Genomic DNA, 19933 nt, shown 5'->3' on the forward strand with positions numbered 1-19933 from the left:
TTGCTACATTTTACGCTTGGGAAATGGAATCAGAGAGGTGAAATGATTAACCCAAAGGTTCACAGACAACATGGATCAAACTCATGTTTCCTAACTCCATTTATATGAAGTTTCCAGAATAGACAAATCAATAAACATGAAATAGATATGTACACTTTAAATGGGCAAACTGTATGGCACATGAATTATATAGCAATGAAATTATTTGTGAGAGAGATATAGAAATGAAAGAGAGAGATGAGGGAGAGGGAGAGAGAAAGAGAAACATGTGTCTGGCAGGGGAACAAGAATGACAGAGGTAGCTGTGTCAAAATATGTGAAGGACATTGCTGAGAATAAGAAGCAGTCCTATTGGGGTGGTGGTCCTCAGGGCAGAACTGGGGTGAGTAGGAGGAAGTCACAGGGGAGCAAGCTTGGCTCATCAGCAGGAAGAACATTCTGACAAGTGGAATCCTGTGCCTGCAGAGACAGGGAGCTTCCAGGTCCATCCCAGTTCACTTGAAAGCTGGGTGGGTGGGGAGCACTTGGCAGGAAGGATGCGGAGGGAAGTCCTGAGGCAGGTAGAGAGGATGGGAGCAGGAGACCAGAAAGATTTTCTATCTTGACCCTGGTGAGGGCCTGGAGGGAGAAGGACTGGCAAAGTGGGACAGGTGGGCTTCAGGCCCCTTTTGCACCTGACACGCTGGTACCTGGGTTGTGTCTGTCTCTTGGCTGCCCAGCTTCAGCCCTGCTTGCTTCCTGGGTGGCCAAGGGCAGCCAGTTGGGCCTGGGATGGCAGACTGAAACCTCTGCCTCCCAAGTCACAAGGGCTGCTTCTCCAGCAGCAGTCAAGGTCCCAAGTCCACACTTTATCCTTTTCCCCTGCCCACCATCCTCAATCTGAGGTTTAATCCGGATAGCAGAATGGACTCAGGCTGTGACGGGCTTTGGCTTTTGGTGTTATTGCCTCTGATTAGATCCTGTTCACTTCATGGGAATATTATCTGGGCTCCTTGGGGTTGTGCAGCAATGTTAGGAGCATGTGGGTGAGGAAGAGGCAGGGAAGAAGATGAATTTTCTCCAGGTTAAGAGTCTGGGTGCTGAAGGAGCTCAGGAAAATTTACTCCCAAATGTGACTCCTTGATATAAAAAGTATTTTGAATTACAGGCCCTTTGAGATCAAAAACCATTGGAAGAGGTTTTCTCTCTGTTTGCATAAAACACACTGGCATATCAAAAGAACAATTGACCTCCCTTCCTCTCTCTTTTAACTCAGTATATTGCAGGAAAAAATGATTTAAAAAAGCGACCAGCGTGAGTTGATTTTTGTGAGAGGTGAAAGGTGTGGGTCTTGTTTCAGTCTTCTATATGTGGCTATCCAGTTTTCCCAGCACCATTTATTGAATAAGGATTCTTTTCCCCAGTGTATGATTTTGTCTGCTTTGTCGAAGATTAGTTGGCTATAGGAGGATGGTTTTATATCTGGGTTCTCGGTTCTGTTCCACTGGTCATTGTCCCTGTTCTTGTGCCAGTCCGAAGCTGTTTTAATTACGATAGCCTTGTAGTATAGTTTGAAGTCTGGTAAATTGATACCTCATATTTTGTTTTTATTGCCTAGGATTGCTTTTGCTATACGGGGTCTTCTCTGGTTCTGTACAAAATGTAAAATTATTTTTTCTATATCTGTGAAAAATGATGGGGGCATTTTGATAGGGATTGCATTGACTCTGTAGGTCGCTTTGGGTAGTATAGACATTTTAAAAATGTTGATTCTGCCGACCCATGAGCATGGTTTATTCTTCCACCTGTTTCCATCCTCTGCTTTTTCTTTCTTCGATGTTTGATAATTCTCACTATAGAGGTCTTTTACATCCTTAGTTAAATATAGTCCTAGGTACTTTATTTTCTTTGTTGCTATTTTGATTGGAATTGAGTATTTGATTTGGTTCTCAGCTTTATTGTTGTTGGCCTATATGAATGCCTCTGATTTCTGTGTATTGATTTTGTATCTTGAGACATTACCAAATTCATTTATCAATTCAAGGATTCTCTTGGTCGAATCCTCGGGGTTTTCTAGGTGTAATATTATGTCATGACCAAAGTGTGAGAGTTTGATCTCTTCTGCTCCCATTTGGACACCCTTAACTCCACTCTCTTGTCTGATTGGACTTCAGAATTATGGTGAATAGAAGTGGAGATAGTGGGCAACCTTTTCTTGTTCCAGTTCAAAGTGGGAATGCTTTCAATTTTTCCCCATTCAGTATGATATTGCTGTGGGTTTGTCATATATGGCTTGTATCATTTTTAGGTAAGCCTCATCTATGCCTATTTTGTTGAGTATTCTTGAACCTTAGCTGTGAAACTATTAGAATTCTAGAGGAAATGGTTGGAAATACTCTTCTAGACATTGGCCTAGGCAAAGAATTTATGAAGAAGACCCCAAAGGCAATCACAGCATCAACAAAAATAAATAAATGGGACCTGATCAAATTAAAAAGCTTCTGCACAGCCAAAGAAACTGTCAAAAGAGCAAATAGACAACCCACGGAATGGGAGAAAAATTTCACAAGCTACACATCCGATAAAGGGCTGATAACTAGCATCTATTTAGAACTCAGGAATATCAGCAAGGAAAAATCAAACAACCCTATCACGAATGGGCAAAGGACATGAACAGAAACTTCTCAAAAGAAGACAGAATAATGGCAAACAAACCTATGAAAAAATGCTCAATATCTCTAATCATCAGGGAAATGCAAATCAAAACCACAATGAGATATCATTTAACTCCAGTGAGAATGGCCTTTATCAAAAAGTCCCAAAACAGAGGGGGGCAGAGCAAGATGGCGGACGAATAACACCGCTAGACAGAGTGTCTCTGCAGAAAAGACAGATTCTAGCAGAAATTAGAGGAAAGAAGCAAGAAGACGAGCATACAGCGGACAAGGGCCGGAAGGAGGGGTACCTGAGACCCCAGGAGACTCCACGGGAGGAGGCTGCGGAGGAGAACTGGAGGCTGAGACCATTGGAGCAGCCCGGAGACCAGCGGCAAAGGTAGGTGAATTTGCTGTTTCCCCTCCCCTGCATTTGGGACTGCTGGTGGGCTCCCCAGTGGGTGGAGAGACCTGCGGACACCAGCCCAGAGACCGCCGCCGCCTGCCAACGGTGAGCCTGTAGCAGATATGGCACCAGGTTCCCAACTTCCTCGGGGCACCTCCGTGTGCACAGACTCGAGCCGCGCGGCAGGCGCAATATTGCCTCCTCCTCCCATCTGCTGGCCCTACCTGCGGCTGCCCAGAGAGACAATACAGCCACCAGCCGGAGGCACCTCCAGGGAACGGGACCGTCCCATTTGGGACCCTACAGCTGACTCAGGGGAACTCAGACTGTGAGCTCCCTACACGCTAGCCATCCCAGGTGCTGCTGGCAAGTGTTCCCAGGAGAACGGTGCCGACTCAGAGGCTGAGAGACATAGGCCCAGCTTGGGCTCCCTGTTGTTGAATTGGGACCGGAAATCCTCTCCCTGGTGGGGATACAGTTTGAACTCTGGGACCCAGAGGTCGGACCTGCAGACCAGATCCCCTGCATCGAGGGCTAGCATTGCCCAGGGCACAGAAGGGTTATATGTGAACAGCCTACTGAGGTGTGTGTGCCTCCAGGGGCGGATCGGCGTCCTAGAGGGCATCCCTCCTTCCAGGAGGAGGCTGTGCGACCAGCCCAGGTGGAGTTCCTGTGAGGGAAGCTACCCGCCGGCATCACAGTCCTGGGAGGCCTGGTGGCTTGTGGTCTGGCCTGCTGGAAGAGGCCCAGGAGTAGCTAGGGACTGGGGGAGGGTGGAAAGAAGTGAGGCCCGCTCCAGACTGCGGGTCTCAGACAACCCCACCACCACACACAGACTTTCTGGTTGAGCGGGACCATTCCAGCCCAGTCCTGACATCTTTCCCTGGAAGCAGAGAACAGAACTTTGAAACCTGCTAATGGCCTGAGGGCAGGCTTACCCAACCCAGCTCCGCCCAGAACAAGAGCTGTTAACAGGACACAAAATCAACAGTATAGCCTGTTCCTCCAAGCAAACGCCACATACTGACAGGGACGGCATCTTGCACAGCCTTTCCACGGCACCCACCGACTCAATATACAGGGAGTGGTCCAAATTCACACACAGACACCACCTAACGCCTCAGAAACTAAACAAGGTGTGTGAATACCCAAACAATAACCTAAGGAAAGAAACGACAAATGATCGACATGGGAAGAAATCAGCGAAAGAACTCAGGAAATATGAAGAACCAAACGGAAAACACACCCCCAAAGAGGAGCACCAGCCCCCTAGAAATGGACACCCACCTAAATCAGGCAACCAATATGACAGAAGAGGAATTTCGTATGTGGATCATAAGAACACTTACCCAGCTGCAACAACAACTCAATAACCAACACAAAGAAACCACAAAAAGTCTCCAGGATATGGGAAAAGAAATAGACACAATGAAGAAAAGTGTAACTGAACTCCTGGAAATGAAGACTCAATTCAAGGAACTACAAAATACTGTGGAAAGCCTCAAGAACAGGGTAGATCAAACAGAAGAAAGAATCTCAGAGCTTGAAGATAACACCCTCCAATTAAATAAATCAGTCACAGAAATAGAGCAGAGAAACAATAGTAAAGAGCAAAGCCTACAAGAGCTGTGGGATTATGTGAAGAAACCTAATGTGAGGGTCATAGGGTTACCAGAAGGAGAAGAAGACAACACTCAAGGGTTGGACAAGCTGTTTGAAGATATAATAGAGGAAAATTTCCCAGGCCTTGCTCAAAATCTCGATATACAAGATCAAGAAGCTCAGAGGACCCCTGGGAAATTCAACGCAAACAGGAAGAAGTCACAACATGCAGTCCTGAGACTGACCAAAGTATCAACCAAAGAGGCCCTTCTAAGAGCTGTAAGACAAAAGAAGCAAGTAACATACAAGGGAAAGCCAATTCGAATAACATCAGACTTCTCTAATGAGACTTTACAAGCAAGGAGAGACAGGGGCCCCATTCTCACTCTTTTGAAACAAAACAATGGCCAGCCTAGAATATTATTCCCTGCAAAACTAAGCTTCATATATGAAGGAGAAATAAAAACATTCTCAGACAAGCAAAGGCTCAGAGAATTCACCAAGACAAGACCAGCCCTACAAGAAGTACTTAAAACAGCGTTATGCACGGAACATCATAATAATAACCCACGAATATAAAAACAACCAAAACCCAAAGATATTAAAGGCCAGATATTACAATGCCTCAAGACAGAAATCATAGCAACAACATCCAACCCAACAGAATGATCAGTAATCTACCTTACCTATCAGTTCTCTAAATAAATGTGAATGGCTTAAACTCTCCACTCAAGAGACATAGGCTGGCTGAATGGATAAGAAAATACAGGCCAAGTATATGCTGTCTTCAGGAATCACATCTAACCTGCAAGGATGACTATAGACTAAAAATAAAAGGGTGGAGATCAATATTCCAAGCAAATAGAGGCCAAAAGAAGGCTGGTGTGGCAGTTCTAATTTCAGACGATTTAGTTTTTAAACCAACAAAAGTAGTAAAAGACAAAGAGGGTCATTATATAATGGTGAGGGCACAGTCCAACAAGAAGAGATTACAATTATAAATATATATGCACCCAACTTAGGTGCACCCAGATTCATAAAGCAAACCTTACTGGAGCTAAGCAAATGGATTAATAGCAACTCCATAATCGCTGGATATTTCAACACCCCACTGACAGCACGAGACAGATCCTCCAAACAGAAAATTAATAAAGAAATAATGGACTTAAACAAAACTCTAGAACAATTGGTTCTGACAGCCATCTACAGAACATTCTACCCAAAATCCACTGAATATACGTTCTCCTCATCAGCTCACGGGACATTCTCTAAGATTGACCATATCCTAGGACACAAAGAAAATCTCAGGAAATTTAAAAAAATAGAAATTATACCATGTACCTTCTCAGATCTCAGTGGAATAAATGTAGAAATCAACCCTAACAGAAACTCACATTTCTACACAAAAACGTGGAAATTAAACAACCTCCTACTAAATGATTACTTCGTAAAATAAGAAATGAAGATGGAAATAAAAAAGTTTTATGAAGAAAACGACAATGGAGAGACAAGTTATGAACTCTTCTGGGACACAGCTAAAGCAGTTCTGAGAGGAAAGTTTATCTCCATAAATGCCTATAACCCAAAGACAAGAAGATCACAAATAGACAATCTAATGAAATGACTCAAAGAGCTGGAAAAAGAAGAACAGACCAACCCTAAACCCAGCAGAAGAAGTGAAATCAACAAGATCAAATCAGAACTAAACAAAATTGAAAACAGGGAAGATATTCAGGAGATTAATAAAAGAAAAAGTTGGTTCTTTGAAAAAATAAACAAAATTGACACACCATTGGCTAAGCTAACGAAAAGCAGAAAAGAGAAATCTCTAATAAGCTCCATCAGGAATAAAAAAGGAGATATCACAACTGATCCCAAAGAGATACAAGATAAAATTTATGAATACTACAAAAATCTTTATGCACACAAACTAGAAAATGTGGAGGAAATGAACAAATTTCTAGAAACACACAGCCTCCCCAGGCTCAACCAGGAAGAAATAGATTCCCTGAACAGACCAATCTCAACACCTGAAATAGAAACAGCAATTAAAAATCTCCCTAAAAAGAAAAGTCCCGGTTCAGATGGTTCCACACCTCAATTTTACCATACTTACAAAGAAGGACTAGTACCTATCTTGCAGAAACTATTCCACAACATCGAGAAGAACGGAAACCTCCCCGACACCTTTTATGAAGCGAATATTACTCTGATACCAAAACCAGGAAAGGATGCAACAAAAAAAGAAAACTACAGACCAATATCCCTAATGAATATAGATGCAAAAATTTTCAACAAAATCTTAGCTAACCGAATCCAGACACTTATCAAAAAAATCATCCACCACGACCAAGTGGGCTTCATCCCAGGGATGCAGGGATGGTTCAACATATGTAAATCTATAAATGCAATTCACCACATAAACAGAAGCAAAAACAAAGACCACATGATTCTTTCAATAGATGCAGAAAAAGCTTTTGACAAAATTCAACACCCTTTCATGATACGAACACTTAAGAAAATAGGCATAGAAGGGACATACCTAAAAATGATACAAGCCATATATGACAGACCCATAGCCAAAATCATACTGAATGGGGAAAAATTGAAATCATTCCCACTTAGAACTGGAACCAGACAAGGCTGCCCACGATCTCCACTTCTGTTCAACATAGTGCTGGAAGTCTTGGCTACAGCAATCAGACAGGAAAATGGAATCAAAGGTATCCAAATAGGGGCAGAAGAGATCAAACTTTCACTGTTTGCTGATGATATGATATTGTATCTAGAAAACCCCCAAGGATTCAACCAAGAAACTCCTGGAACTGATCAATGAATTTAGTAAAGTCTCAGGATACAAAATCAATACACAGAAATCAGAGGCATTCGTATACGCCAACAACAATCTAATTGAGAACCAAATCAAAGACTCAATTCCCTTCACAATAGCAACAAAGAAATTAAAGTACCTAGGAATATACTTAACCAAAGACGTAATAGACCTCTACAGGGAGAACTATGAAACACTGAGGAAGGAAATAGTAGATGATGTAAACAGATGGAAATCCATACCATGCTTGTGGATCGACAGACTCAATATCATCAAAATGTCTATACTACCCAAACTGATCTACAGATTCAATGCAATACCTATTAAAATCCCATCAGCATTCTTCACAGATATAGAAAAAATAATTTTACGCTTCCTATAGAACCAAAGAAGACCCCGAATATCAAGAGCAATTCTAAGCAACAAAAACAAAATGGGAGGCATTAATATGCCAGATATCAAACTATACTACAAAGCTGTAGTAATTAAATCAATATGGTATTTGCACAAAAATAGGAATATTTACCAGTGGAACAGATGTGAGAATCCTGATATAAAACCATCCTCATATAGCCATCTAATCTTTGACAAAGCAGACAAAAACATACACTGGGGAAAAGAATCCCTCTTCAATAAATGGTGCTGGGAAAACTGGATAGCCACCTCTAGAAGGCTAAAACAGGACCCACACCTTTCACCTCTCACAAAAACCAACTCACGCTGGATAACAGACTTAAACCTAAGGTATGAAACTATTAGAACTCTAGAGGAAAAAGTTGGAAACACTCTCCTAGACATTGGCCTGGGCAAAGAGTTTATGAAGAAGTCCCCAAAGGCAATCACAGCAGCAACAAAAATAAATAAATGGGACATGATCAAACTACAAATCTTCTGCACAGCCAAAGAAATAGTCATGAATGTAAACAGACAACCTACAGAATGGGAGAAAATTTTTGCATCCTATGCATCCGATAGGGGACTGATAAGCAGAATATACTTAGAACTCACGAAAATTAGGAAGAAAAAATCAAATAACCTCATTAAAAAGTGGGCAAAGGACTTGAACAGAAATTTTTCTAAAGAAGACAGAAGAATGGCCAACAAACATATGAAAAAATGCTCAACATCTCTAATCATCAGGGAAATGCAAATCAAAACCACAATGAGATATCACTTAACCCCAGTGAGAATGGCCTTTATCAAGAAATCTCCATACAATAAATGCTGGCGTGGTTGCGGAGAGAAAGGTACACTCCTACACTGCTGGTGGGACTGCAAATTAGTTCAACCTCTGTGGAAAGCAATATGGAGATACCTTAAAGCGATACAAGTGAATCTACCATTTGATCCAGCAATCCCATTGCTGGGCATCTACCCAAATGATCCAGTGACACTCTACAAAAAAGACACCTGCACTAGAATGTTTATAGCAGCACAATTCATAATTGCAAGGCTGTGGAAACAGCCCAAGTGCCCATCAATCCAAGAATGGATTAATAAAATGTGGTATATGTATACCATGGAGTACTATTCACCTCTAATAAACAATGGTGATGTAGCACATCTTATATTTTCCTGGTTAGAGCTGGAACCCATACTACTAAGTGAAGTATCCCAAGAATGGAAAAACAAGCACCAGATATATTCTCCAGCAAACTGGTATTAACTGAGTAGCACCTAAGTGGACACATAGGTACTACAGTAATAGGGTATTCGGCAGGTGGGAGGAGGGAGGGGGGTGGGTATATACATACATAATGAGTGAGATGTGCACCATCTAGGGGATGGTCATGATGGAGACTCAGACTTGTGTGGGGGGGGAAATGGGCATTTATTGAAACCTTAAAATCTGTACCCCCATAATATGCCGAAAAAAAAAAGTCTCAAAACGTTAAATGTTGGCATTGATGCAGAGTGTTAGGAACAGTCCTACACTGCTGGTGGGCCTGCAAACTAGTTCAACCTCTGTGGAAAGCAATATGGAGATACCTTCAAGCTATACAAGTGGATCTACCGTTTGATCCAGTAATTCCACTACTGGGCATCTACCCAAAAGATCAAAAGTCCCTTTATGAAAAAGACACCTGCACTTGAATGTTTATAGCAGCACAATTCACAATTGCAAAGTTGTGGTAACAACCCAAGTGCCCATCAATTCATGAGTGGATTAATAAAACGTGGTATATGTATACCATGGAGTACTACTCAGCTTTAAGAAACAATGGTGATATATCACTTCTTGTATTTTACTGCATAGAGCTGGAACCCATTCTACTAAATGAAGTATCTCAAGAATGGAAAAACAAGAACCACATGTACTCACTAGTAAATTGGTATTAACGGATCAACACCTCAGTGGACATATAGGAATAACATTTATCGGGTGTCAGGCAGGTCGGATGGGGAAGGAGGGGATGGGTATATACAAACACAATGAGTGAGATGTGTAATGTTTGGGGGATGGACACCCTTGAAGCTCTTACTCGATGGGGGAGTGGGGGCATGGGCAATATAGGTAACCTTAACACTTGTACCCCCATAATACGCTAAAATTAAAAAAAGAGAAAGCAACCAGACCTGGCCCAAATCATTTTAGATATAATTCCTGTCTTTCATGTTAATTTAGTTTACAAGTGAATCCTTTTCCCCCATCCATTCATTCTTCCTAACAACCATTTATTGCCCCTAAACAGAATGACTTATGCTCTTCACCTCTTCCTCCCCTCTACAAATCAAGTATAAAAATATCTGGATGTCATTGGGATATTGAGTAATCACTCTGTAATTCTCTCCATGCACATGGTAAATAAACATCTCTCTTTCATTAATCTGCCTTAATTGTGAGTTGATCTTTCAGCAAACTTTCAGGGGAAAGGGAAAGTTTCCTCTCAGCCCTACTATGCCTGGCCCCATTATGTGGCAGCTCATGTCCTTCTGCCCAAGCATTCCTAGTCCTTCCTGACTATGCCAGATAGTACCATACCCCCACAAGTGTAGAAGAGACATCTCTCTTCCATGACATGCTATAACTGAATAGTCCTTGTTGAAGCCCCTAAATGGTGAGGGAGATCTTATTCAGAACTGGCTTGAGTATGGGGAAGGGAAGATATGAGGATATTGTTACAGTATCCCAGAACCCCAGAAACAGACTCTAATATGTATTTGAATACAAACCCTAGGACATTCTGCCTCACAGTCTCTTGTGTGAATCACACATAGGAGAGTCATCTGTGTTCCGTGTTAAGATATACTTCCCCAGGCCCCATCATAGATCTAATAAACCAGAATCTCTGGGAATCTGCACTCTTATCAAGCTTCTTGAGGTGTTTCTGAAGAATACTAAGGTATGGGAAACAGTTCTGTAGATAATTTAAGGTGAAATGGTATGAGAACTATTTACTTCCACCCCTATATCCCCTATTGTTGCAGCTTGGAAAGCAGAGGCCTCAGAGAGTAAATGACTACTTGTTCAAGGTCATATAGTGAACTAGTGACAAACCCAGAATAATTAACCATGGTCCTGTTTCCTGGTCCAGGACTACTATCTCTCTCTCTCTCTCTCTCTCTCTCTCTCTCTCTCTCTCTCTCTCTTTCTCTATAGCCATAGCCAAACATTTGTTAGATCAAAGAGTGGAGGAAGTGTCTTGAATAAGGGTCAAATATTATACTGCATTAGGATCATGTATCCTGAATAGGCTATGCTCATTCTAGCCTCCAACTCTTTACTCAATTTGCTCCCTTACCTGGAGTACCCTCTTTCCCTCCTTCCCTGACTTTTCCCTTTTCAACCTTTGCAAATCTTACCATCCTTCAAGGTCCAGAACTCCAGTCCACTTTTGCCTTCCTGGGGTCTCTGAGGCTACTCATATGGTCCTTTAGTACATTTTGTAATGAAACCCAAGGGTTTGTTTTATATTCCTAACTAGATACTGAGGGCTAGGTTTCCATTTCTTTGTGTCTACCACAACTCCCTTCTCCTGAGGCTAAGTCCCAATTAGGGGCTCAGGAAACCCACATTAAAATCCAGTTGATGATCCAGTGGATGTAGTACAAGCCAGTCAAGCATTTAGCCAGTAGCTCTAGTGACATATTTTTGTAACAGAAGGAATAGCCTGAAAAAAGGGTAAAATGTTTTTACCAGCTTTCTCTTTAACCCCCCGCCACTACCACCGTACTCTTTTTGGGAATTAAAATCTGCATCCCTGCCCAAGGCCAGTTATCAGAGGGGCAGGGGAGTGTCCTTTGTTTTTTTGTACCACAGGAGATGGCTCAATGGAATTGTCCAGGCAGAAGTCATGAGTTTGTCTTTCATGGAGATGGTGTCTTCGACGGAGTTGGGGTCAATCAGAACCATCAACTATAGTTAAACAGCAATACCCTGAAGCTGAAAACTACCCATTTAAAAGCTCGGTATTTTTGCTTATAGTGAGGACAATGGTACTTTAAAATGTGAATCTGACATTTTCCTCATTTGCTGTCAAATTAATAAACATCTCTTTCCTGCTCCTCAAACCACTTGTCCTCATTCTTCTGAGTAAGCTTTGGGGACAAGTGTTGAAATTTCCATAACATTTTTGTTGCAATCACATTAAAATTATTTAAGATGTATAGCATAGCTTTAACTTCCAGTCCGAGGTTCCCAAGGCTTTCCAAACTGCATGGAAGCCTTGCTAAGCAGCCCTTCTGTTATTAGTCAGTGAACTGTTTGCATGGCCATTCCTATGCCAGTCACCATGGGCATTACAAAACAACAAGAAAATAGTATACTTCCTCCTCCAATTTCCATATGGAAAAAAAAAGTCTGTATCCTGCACTCACTGTTGTCTGTGGTTCCAATCCAGGCATTATACGTTGTTGCACTCAACTGGCCTCCTTTGTATTGCTCCCTCAGTCCAGTCTATCCATAAATCTCTCCCTCTCTTTCTTCACTATCTCCTTCATACCCTCACCCTCAAACTTCAGTCAACAGCTGCCAGCAGTAAGGGGTTCTGAGAACTCAAGTGGAGATTTTCCAGACCTTTTGCAGTTTCCTTACTGTTAATAAATGTTTCTTGCTCACTTGAAGTGATTGGATTCCTCTTGCTGTCAATGAGGCTAGGTGGACGAGGCACTTGCCCTAAAGCAGACCAAAGAGGGCCCACAATCTGAGCAAAATTCAGCCACCTTTGCCTCTGGAAATCCTAGCATGTATGAACTGTAATATCCTCAGGCACTTTCCATGCACTAGCATAGGAATTTTAGGGCAATGTGTGGTTATTTCACTCCCTCCTTCCTTCCTTCTTAGGAACCAGAATTGCTGGACTGCTGCTTAAGTTCTTATCCTCCTCTCCACTCCTCTCTCTCACTCATGGTGTCCAAATCCCTCATTTGCTCTGTGCCTTGCTCACTCCCCTCTCTCAGTGGAGACCTAAGGTGCACAGGACAGAGCCTTTTCCTGAGTCTTCACAGGTCCTTTCTTTCTCCTTACCATGGTGATTGATGTAGTCTGTTTATTTTGGTGCCCAGGGATTCTTCCTGCTAAGTCTTGACTACCTCCTGGTCTCTTATGGGAGTAAATGCCAGCTAACCAGAAGACTTTGTAGCCCACAGCCTGTATGAAGGAATCTGTCTACATAGCACCATGCTAACACATAATCTTGAAGTTGTGGGCCTCTTAGCACTTGAAGGGTCATCCCTAGTTGGATTCTCCAGACTTTTGGGAGTTTGCTACTCACTTGTGAGTGTGGGGCTAAGCTACACTGAGCCTGAGCTTCAGGGCCTAAATAAATTATTTGGGATATTTACTAAATCTAGTTCTAGCATCTACACTATGCTGTTCAGATGGTAGAGCACTTCTACATCTATTGCCTTATTGAATCCTCACAATAATCTAGTGAGATAAATATTCTTATTCCCTCTTTATATGTGAAAATATTAAAGCATAATAATAACATCAATGAGTAACATTTGTCAAGCACTTGCTATGTACCAGACAGTATTCTTAGCACTGTGTACACATTAACTCATATTTTCATCACAACAGCCCTATGATCTGGTTATTACAACTGTCCTAATTTTTAAGATTAGGAAACTGAAGCCCAGAAAGGACAAGAGACCAGTACAAGGTCACACATCCAATAAGTTGTAGTGCCTTATTTTGAACACAGACAGCCTGGCTCCTATGTATACCCATGTATATAAACACTATCCTGTTTGGACATAAAAAGGTTGAAAGTTTAATTCAATCACTAAAAGCCTCCAAAATCATTAGATGATAAATACCAGGCTGACACTGGGGTTTCTGACTCCAAATTCTCTACTCTTTTCACTATGGATTCATTTATTCACTCATTCAATAAAAATTTATTAATCACTGCTATGTGCCAAACACTGTACTATGTACTGGGCATAAAATTGCTGCTCATAAGGAACTCCAAGTCTAGAGGGGGAGATATACCAAAAAACAAACAAACAAAAAAAAAAAACCAAAAGCAAAGCACAGCATGGTGACCACGAGCATGGCTGTCATGCTCAATGTATTTGAGCTCAAATCACAACACCACTACATATTAGCATTAAGACCTAAAACTTGATATTATCACCCACAAAATGGAGATGATAATATAAGTTAACTCCTAATAAGATTGTTGTGGTGAAGACTGAATAAATCAATACATGATATGAACTTAGAAAGGTGCTCAGCATGTAATGTGTTAGATGCTATTATTATTATTATTATTATTATTGCAGATTTCTATGTTCCCTGATAGAGTGCCAATTGCTAAGAGAAGGTTCTGAGCCAGTGTTTGAGGAAGAGCCAGAGAATACAGAAGGAAAGGCAGGGGCTAGAGCATGCAGGGCTTTGAATACCATGCACTGTGCCAAGCTATGTAGCAGAACGAGCTTGGATCGGGGTCTGTAAAGAGATGGTTGACCAATACCTACATTCTACCACTTTAAAAGAAGAACGGGCTGGTAATCAATGTGTACAAGTGATCTAGTGCCCCCACCATGCAGCAAACCATTGTTTGTTTGTTTGTTTTTAAGAATCTGCTTTTACAGAGTTCCTGAGTAAACAGCAGAAGAATGAGCTACAGCCTCAACTGTTTCTTTAGGACAGAGTCACATCTCCTGTGATAATCCCTTCTCCAAGGAAAGGCAGGAAACCAAGTCTTGGACTTTGACATTTTAGCAGTTTTTTAAATATACTTGCCACCAAGAAGAAAGAAAGGAGAGGATACAGCAATTTCTCAACTATACTCTGCCATTTTTACAATCCCCTTTAAAAAGTCCTCTGATAGTTAATTTTAGGGGCCAGCACATTTTTCCCTTTCCACCTCTATGCTGGTCCTTTTCCCTTCCCCCAGGGAAAAGTAATTAAACGTTTTCTTCCTATCCTAATCTCTGTTGGGATAAATCTTTCTCAAAACCCAAGTGCATAGGCATCACCATCCTAACAATCATGTGGTCCTAATAAAACATGCCCTGCAAGCTGCCAATTTATGACCCCAGCTTAGACAAAGGAAGTAGTGTTTACACTGATATTTGAATAATAATAGCAAACACTTCTATAGAAGTTACTGTGTATCAGATACTCTTGTAAACAATTTAAATGTATTAACTCATTTAATCTCCATAACAAGTCTATTAGGTAGGTACATTTATTAAGCCTATAATATGAAACAGGCCCAGAGAAGTTAAATAATTTTTCTGAGGACTCACAGCTAATAACCATAGCTGGAATTTAAACTCAGGTAGCCTAGGTTCAGAGCTCCAAACTTCCTGTCCTCAGCCCTTACTAAAAGATGAATAAATGTTTGAAAGGTGGCCAGATAGTGAGAGAGCATGCCATGAAGAGGAAGAAGCATGTATAAATAGAGAGGCCTAAAGATTCTGAGGGATTCTTGGGTCAATAAACAGTGTGGTATGTGGATGTGAGGGAGAAATGTCCCATTTCCCCCAAAATTTTGCTGAAAGATTAAGGCAGATTAATAAGATGAATAGGTTTATTTACCATGTACACAAGGAGAATCACAGAGAATTACCCAATATCACAACAAGATCCAGATATTTTTATACCCTTCTTTTAGAGGGGAGAGGGAGATGAAGAGTATAGGTAGTTCTATTTAGGGGCAATAAATGGTTGCTAGGGAGGATGAATGGATGAGGGAAACAGATTGGCTTGTATATGATTCTCTTTGCAAGTTAAATTAACCTGAGAGACAGATATTATATTTAAAATTATTTGGGCCAGGTCTGATTGCATTCTTGATTTTCTTTCCTTCAATATAGTGAGATAACAGGGAAGGAAAGGGAAGCCCATTGTTCTTTTGATGGGTCCATCTGGTTATGTAGACAGAGGGAAAGCCCCTTCCAAGGGACTGTTGATCTGTAAGGACATTTAATTCAAAATACTCCTTATACAAAGGAATCATATTTTGGGATGAAATTTTCTAAGCTCCTTCAGTTTACTTCTGGAATAGCAGGTGTCTGTTTTGAGGTAATGGTGAGAGGAATGGGTAGAGAAAGGTCAGGAGATGGATGGAGAGAAATGAGGCCAGACAAAAAATCAACAAGGTCTTGTATGCCATGCAAAATCTTATTCATTCATTGGATAGACATTGAGTAAGTATTTGCTGTGTGACAAACACAAGGCATTGTACTAAGTGCCCAGATAGATCTAGACACAGAGTATTTGTGGTGGCGGTGGGGAGGTGCGGGAGGGTCCAGAGAAGGGGCCTCAAACTCAGCATGAAGGAGTCTGGGAACACTTCCCAGACAAGTGATTGGATTGACCTAAGTCTTAAAGGATAAGTAAGAGTTGGCTGAGCAAAGGAGATAGGAGAGGATATAGCAAAAAGAGGGAACAGGGTATACAAATATATTTCTGAACTCAGGGTAAAAATGGCTTTCCTTCTTGTCTCAAATTATCCTCATCCTTTCTGTCCTCTCACCTCTTCACATGTTACAGTGGGAAATAGAAAGCCAGAAAAGAATCAGACCAAGAGTTGTTCCACAGGATTTCCATGTTCTAGCATACCTAGCAGAGGCAAGGTGGTAAGGGTATAAATTTGGACTTAGCATAAGTGAGTTTTGACTTAGGTACTTAATCCACATTAACTCCATTTAACTCCAATCATCACATCAACCCTGCAAATTTTTCTTTTTAATCCTTTATCCCTATTTTATAGATGATGAAATGGAATCTCAGAGAAGTGGTTTCACCTACGTGAAGTACTTTGTTAGTAAATGGAACGATTTGGGATTTAAACCCAAGACTGGCTGACTCCAAAGCCTATGTTCTCATGTTCTCAATCTCCAAGAACCTTCTCTCTACTGAAAGCATGCTGTATTTTAGTAGCAATAGCTAAAAATCATTTATTATAAGCTCAGTATACAATTTCAAACTGCTTGCCTCAACATGTAATTTCTCTGAGCCCTTTGGTTTATGGAAATTACTACTGTTCACCAATATTAAGCTCCTTTCTACTTTAAGTAATGCAGGGGTATTTTATTTTACCTCTTTGCCACCTTAAAGTTAGATGTGGCCTTATAGCTTGATCTGACCAATGAAAGATGAGTGGAAGTGATGTGTATCCTCCACTGGCCAGCAAGGGGCATGTAGAATGAATGAATAAAAAATATATATTCTTTCATTGGTTTAAACCATTAAAGTTCTGGGATTCTTTGTTGTCTCGGCATAACCTATTATATTATGACCAATACAGAGGCGAATGCTCTCTATGTTAAGGATTTGTTGTATCAATGGAATAATGGAAGTATAAGTGCTTTATAAATGCTGAGGCTGTGTGCCCATGTCATATATTATTACTTTCAAAGTGGTATATCTGAATTAAGGTCCTGCTGATATGTGTCCTAATGGAATTTCACTATACAAGAGACACATTGTATCTTTTTATATTATGGGGAGATAATTTTCTTGTTTGCATAGCATTCTTATGTGGGGAGCTTTCCTTTTATGGATAAGGATGGAACCAACCTTGAGAACTGAAGTCCATTTCTCAGAGAGGATGGGTAACTAATAACCAGCCACTCTGATCAAAATAGTTACTACTACTTCTATTTTATTTCCCCTTCTAAGCTCAGAGAAACAATTTAGGAGGATCCAATCCTACTCTTCCCAGATAGCAAGTCTGGCTTCTACCTCTCCTAGAACAGAGGGAAAGCTGGTGATCCTATGCCTGATAGTTCCAAGCAAATAACCCCATCAGAAGCTTACTTGGAAACATTTGCCTGAAAGGGCTGGTAATGACATTTGTCATGTGAGGTGGCTTGGATGGTTTATGACCATGGGAAAAATCCAACCCACCCCCAGGCCCAGTAATCCTGCTCTCTGACCTAGTAATCTCACTCCTGACATTCAATTCTAGGGAAAAAAATTCAATGGAAAAGAGTAGGTTATATCTATGAATATTTTTATAATAGTAAACATAAAGAAAACATCTAAAACTCAACAGAAAAGTAAAGGATACATGAGTTTAAAATGCTAGTTATAAAAACCATACAGAAACATGGAACTATATGTGAGAGGCAAAAAAAACTATGCAGAAATAAGCCAAATATGTTCTGTTATCTGAGGCCACCTATTATGTAAGTGGTAAAGCTGGGACTTCAAACCAAGTAATAAAGTATTAGAGTCTGTGGGTGCTTTAGTCTGCTAGGACTCCCATAACAAAATATCATAGACTAGGTGGCAGAAACAACAGATATTTATTTTCTCACTATTCTGGAGGCTGGAAAGTTCAATATCAAAGTTCTTGCAGAATTTGGTTTCTGTGAGGGCTCTCTTCTTGGCTTATAGATGGCTGCCCTCTTGCTGTGTCCTCACATAGAAAAGAGCAGGAAAAAGGAGGGAGGGAGAGAGAGAGAGAGAGAGAGAGAGAGAGAGAGAGAGAGAGAGAGAGAGAGAGAGAGAGAGAGAGAGAGAGAGATTTGTTGTCCCTTCCTCTTTTATAATGACAAAAGTTCTCAGATCAGGGCTCCACCCTGATTACCTCATTTATCTTAATCACCTCCTTAAAGGATCCAATATAGCACACAGGGTGTTAGGGCTTCAACATATAAATTTTCGGTGACACAATTCAGTCCAGAGCATTCTGCCCTTGGACAACTAAAATTCATGTCCTCATAGTATGCAAAAAATATTCATTTTATCCTAATAGTCCTAAAACTCTTAACTCATTTCAGTATAAACTCTAAATTCTAAAGTCTCATAAAAAATATCAGCTAATGGGTGAGATGGGATAGACTTGAGGTATGATTGATCCTGAGACAAAATTCCTCTCCAGCTGTGAACCTGTGAAACCAGACAAGTTATGTGCTTATAAAGTACCATGGTGGGACAGTCATAAGACATTTCCATTTCAAAAGAAAAAAATACGAAACAAGGAAGTGATAAAGGTTCCCAATCAAATACAAAATTTAGCAAGGCAAATTTTATTAGATCTTAAGGCTCAAGAATAATCCTCTTTGGCTTGATACTCACCTTCTAGTCCCACTGGGGCAGTGGATCCACTCCACGGCTTTGGTCAGAAACTATGAAACAAAATTTCATCTGTGTTGAAACTGAGGCAATGGCCTCACCCTTTGAAACATAGGAGGATGACCTAATGATCTCTTTTTACATAATTTCAAAATATTAAGGTGGTACAAATATTTTTGTTACATGAATACCTTCTATAATGCTTATATTGAGGCTTTTAGTGTGCCCATCATGCAAATAGTGTTCATTGTACCCAAAAGGTAAGTTTTTACCCCTACCCTTCTCCGCATTTCTTGATTTACAATGACTTTACATCTTTTTGTGCCCATGTGTGCCCATGTTTAGCTTCCAATTATTAGAGAGTACATGTGCTGTTTGTTTTTTTCATTCCTGTGCTATTTCACTTAGGATGATAGTGATCTCTGAATTGTCTTTGGGATGGGTCATTCATCTCTTCTCTTGAAGAAAAGTGTAATGAAGAGTACAGCTGAATAGCTCTATGGTTTGGTATGGTAGCATCTAGGAAGTCCAACAACCTGCCTTCATTTTGTCTCATTTTTTTCTGTCCTCTTTAGGCCCACCTGGCAGTATTCCTGCCAGTATAATTCCATCTCTAGAAAAGCAACTTCTAAGCCCTGCCAAGTCTTTGAAAAGCCTTTCAGGTTCCTGCAACCTATTCACGAACTGTCTTGTTTCTCCCCACACCTGAGGGATGGTGGAGATCAAGAAACCCCCTGGGAGCTACATGGTCCCTCATAAAGCTTGGGACACTCAAGTACTCCACCGGGAGTGTACTTGAGACTACTACAAATGCAAAAAAAAAATCTCAACAGCTGGCTCTATCACATAAACATCAACCAATAACAGTGAGAACATTGATATAGCTTATCATAGTGTCTTCCAACTCAAGCAAACAGGGCCTGGATGATTCACACTCACAAGTACCACCCACCATCACTAAGAGTAAGCTGGGGAAACTA

Source organism: Microcebus murinus, chromosome X (assembly GCF_040939455.1).
Source record: "Microcebus murinus isolate Inina chromosome X, M.murinus_Inina_mat1.0, whole genome shotgun sequence".
Taxonomy (NCBI): domain Eukaryota; kingdom Metazoa; phylum Chordata; class Mammalia; order Primates; family Cheirogaleidae; genus Microcebus; species Microcebus murinus.